Below are 4,981 nucleotides of genomic sequence, written 5' to 3' on the forward strand. Positions count from 1 at the left end.
TATGTATATATATATATATACATACATATATATATATATGTACACACACATATATATATATGTATGTATATATGTATATTAATTCTTTGTGTATTTGAAAAAATTCTAAATACAAAGCAAAAGAAAAAAGATAAAAAAAAAAAAAGCTAGCCGTATTAACTAATGTTAAATACAATGGTAAAGGAAAAAAGTATGTGTATTAACTAATTTTAAATACATGGCAAAGAAAATAAGAAGAAAAAGCTCAAAAAATAGAAAAAGTATGTTATACATGTAGTCGCGTGTGTATAGCACCACAAGTAGTAAAATTGAGTTTTGGCTCACGTCAACACATAAGGTGTAAATATAAAATAAATAATTTTTTCTGGGAAAAGCGAAGGCTGAAATTTTGATCAAAATTCAAGGGGTGGTTATATCTTTTTTTAATTTATTTAGAATATTTTTTCAGAATTAGTTATTTTATCTCTTTTATTACATGATATGATTTATTTCACACGACAACAAGATGATCTGATATTTTATAGAAATTTTTTCTTGTTGGTGCATGTTTTTAATGAATAAAAGTCTAATTTTTCTTGTATTTAGATAAAAAAAAATGTCTATTATTGTAATCCTTTAATTTATAGCTATATATATTTTGTAGCTAATAATTACACTAGACATTTAAGTCGTAGCCATTTAAAATTTGTATTTACTATGACAAAATTTCTTTGTGAGTAAATTATAGGATAAACAGAAACAATAATATAATTGTCACTAATTATTTGAATCATTGATGACAAAAATTAAGGTCACAATTAAATATAAAATTGTGGTTAAAGTTACAATGATTAACTACAATTTGTAATTTATAGCTATTGAATTAACATAATTTTTGTGAAGAAAATTTTTTGTGTCCAAATTTTGATGATTTTAGGACAAAAAAATAATTTGTCCCAAATTGGATGCATCTTTTGGTGACAAAATTATGTGTCATTGATATTTTTATATTCGTAGCAAATAATATTCAACAAATGGCGCCAATTTATTTTTTGGAGGGAAACTTTAGTAGACAAAACATTGCTAAGAAATTTTGTATTTCGTCACTAAAAGTATGTGCCTCATATATTTAAGCACGAAACATGATTTTCATCACGAAAAACAAACAATTAGTAACGAATTTTGTGGTGTCGCTAATAATTTTGTAGCTAAATACCACATTTGTTGTAGTGAGTAGATTTCAAAGTAACTCCTCTCAATTACTTTGCCTTTTTCGAAGTAGAGTTGTGATATCATCACAATCAAGTACACGTTTGTATTGATAAGCCTTACTAAATATTACTCCCTCCGTTTAAAAAAGAATGACCTACTTTGACTTGGCACAAAGTTTAAGAAAATAAAGAAGACTTTTGAATCTTGTGGCCTTAAATAAAAGTTGTGTCAAAAAGGAAATTAAAGTATAGCCAAAAAAGAAAAGGGGTCATTCTTTTTTAAACGGACTAAAAAGGAAAGTAAGTCATTCTGTTTTAAACAGAGGGAGTATCACATTCGCCTTAGGGTATGAATCTATACTTATAAGAATCAAAATTCTCATTTTCAGGAATGGAATGTAATTGTGCCTTAAGCCTATTAAATTATGATAGCTTATAACCTCTTTCAAAATTTTGCCAATTCAAGAGAAAATCGAGGTGTGCATATAATGTAGAGAATTTTTCTCTAACATATCTTATAATCATAATAAGCGTGTAAAAATATTATCATTTTTTATGATTATTATTATCATATTGTCCCTCCACGTTTATATCTGTGTATTCAGTCATTTGTCTTCTTTCAGACATATTATGCACTACTACCATATTTCCTTCAAGAATGGAGCAAGTTTTCAACTTTCAGATTCATCATATATTGCTACCGTATTTACTTCATGGAATAGAGAATATCAGTGGAAAATGTTTCATGAATTTTCACCAAACACCCATTATTTTACCTTAGCCATCATAATATCATCAATATGGTGTATTGAGATTTAAACTCAATATCTTATCCATAGAAAGGTGTCTTAGGTTATAATTCTATGGGACTTGAACCCAACATCTTATCATTATAGTGCATTGGAACTTTTAACCCAATGTCTTATCCTCTTAATGAAATGAGACTTAAATTCATCATCATATTTAACAATATTGTTCTTCGTGAATAAATTTAAAGAATAAGTGATTTAAAAGCAATTATTTTTCCTCAAATCCAACAATAATTATATCATTAGTAGCAAAAGACAAATAACATAAGGAATTACTAACCTTGAAATTACATTTAAATTTATAATCTCACCTTGTTTGACAGAGTATCGTGTTGATAACGTGTTATGAAATATAAAGCAGAGAAGAAAAAGAATAGAGAGAGTGATTATTATTACTCTTAAGAGGTGAATCACAATAAAGAAAGCCCCTTTATTTATGGGGAAAAACTGACCTTGAGGTTTCTGACTTTTTCATAAATAGGCATTCACCATATACGATAAAATTGATGAAAATCATTTTCACCCCCCAGCTTTGATTAAAAAATCAAACTTCCCCCTCAACATTGAACAATAATCATACTCTCCCCTTTATTTCATGCAATGTCTATTTTGTCCTTGTAATTTTAATCCTATATTTATGTAATATCTTTTTATATTATATGTAATGAATTTTTTTTAACATGAATATTTGTAGCATTTTATTTAAGTTTATTAACTTTATAAGCAAATTAATGTTTTTTATAAATTTATCACAAAATTCAATGTTATTTTTTTAGATTGTTATTTTAGTATTATATATATTAAAGAGTCGTTTGGTGTGAGGTATAATTATAATAATTTAGGGATAAAATTCATGATTATTTATCCTGCATTTAATTAGATGTATTAGGTAGTCTCAAAATTATTTGTCGCACCGTTTATACCACAGTAATGAGCTAAGTTATCACACATACATGTTAGTACAACTTATTTTGTGATAACTAATCCCGAAATAACTTGTTTCCAAACAACCCACCCCTAAGTGTGTATATATACATATGTATGTATATGCATGTTCGTATATTTTTGTATTTTATCACTCTCTTACTAAATTCGTTTCATATTTTACTTAACTTTTTGTTGATATAACACAATCCTTAAGAAAATTTTACTTAGAGGTATATTTTGCTAAATTAACCTTATTAATGATAATTTGAAACTTTAAATTTATCTATACTGTTACTTTATATAGTTATTTAACACTAAAGGGTAGAAGAAAAACCTAATACAATTCTCTTGATTTCATAAATTGAGCAGATAAATTAAAACATCTATCTTTAGTATGAGAATCAAGTGATAAGAAACGATACCATCTATTGTCTATATCAGTAAATAAGTTGTGATTGTCATTAATAGAGTATTGTATATTTTATAATTTATATAAATAAATATAATCTTTAAAATTTGACCTTATTTTTATTTGACAAAAATATTTAGTACCCCCGAACTATGATCAAATTTGGTACGACATACGTCAACTTCACGGGGGTTCTATTACCCCTTAAACTAAATTTTAGCGTATTTTTATCAATCTTTTTAGCTAACGTAATACCTTTTGTCAATCATTTTAGATGGCGTGACACCTTTGATGTGGGCTCCATTTTATGTAATAAAGGTGTCACATTAGCACAAAAAATGACAAAAATATGCTAAATTTGAGTTCAGGGGATAGTAGGACCCCTGTGAAGTTGGAGTGTGTCCTAACAACTTTGACCATACTTTGGAGTAGTACTAGAGGCTTATCACTTTCATTTATTATTTGTATTTTCTGCATTGAAATATGTTTATAAAATTAGTATTACTTATTATTTTTTCACTTGTAAAATAAATATTATAGTCTTAAAAGCAGTCTTGGGATAGACTTGATGCTGTATGACTTAAAAGCCTCTTCCACTGGGAAAACCGTTTCTTGTGACCAAGACTTTTGCACTGCTATGTTTAATGCTCCCTACTCAGAGTTCAGGGTGGGCTTAGCCTGTGAATATCAGGTTACTTACGGCTATGGAAGCTCAACTTCTGGATACTTTGTAAAGGATTACATTCATTTTGATCAAGTCTCTAGGGATCTTCAAACCACATCCATCAATGGGTCCATAGCATTTGGGTAATTTTATCCTCATGATTTAAATCTATTTATGCTAATTGTTGCCAAATGAATTGATACTGGACTTAGATGACGACTACCATAAGGGAGTATATGTATTGAAATAACTTTTCTTTGGTTATCACTTTTTTACTTCAGCAAGTTCTAGTACCTTGTCTGAATGTCTTTGTTTTCCAAACAATGTTTTGAATCTGCTTGTGGTTAAAATAGTCTCTGTTGCAATTCATTGGGGCCATGTTGTATGGGGTGGAGTGTTGGCCAGTCAAGCACATTCACATCTAAAAATTGAAGGTGGCAGAAATGAGAATGTTGTGTTGGATGTGTGGGCTTACTAAAGGGGACAGAGTTAGGAATGAGATTATTCGGGATAAGGTGGGAGTGAATTCGGTGGAGGACAAAATGCGGGAAGGAAGGCTGAGATGGTTTGGGCATGTGATGAGGAGGGGCGCGGATGCCCCGGTTCGAAGGTGTGAGAGGCTAGCGTTGGATGGCTTCAGGAGGAAAAGAGGTAGGCCAAAGAAATACTGGAAGGAGGTGATTAGACATGACATGGAGCGGCTTCAGCTTACTGAGGACATGACCCTTGATAGGAAGGCGTGCAGGTCGAGGATTAGGGTAGAAGGCTAGTGTTACTGTGTGGGTTGTAGCTAGCAGTCAGGAGAGTTCTTGTGTAACCGGATTTAGTAATAATAGGACAATATACATAAGTGTCTTTGGTAAGTGAGTGTATGTCACTACTAGGTGGGTGTCCTATTTTCTATTGCTTAGTTCCTATTTTATTATTCCGTGTTGCTCTTATTTTGCGTATTTCATATTTCTATGATTTTATTCTATTATTT

Source organism: Capsicum annuum, chromosome 9, assembly GCF_002878395.1.
Source record: "Capsicum annuum cultivar UCD-10X-F1 chromosome 9, UCD10Xv1.1, whole genome shotgun sequence".
NCBI lineage: Eukaryota > Viridiplantae > Streptophyta > Magnoliopsida > Solanales > Solanaceae > Capsicum > Capsicum annuum.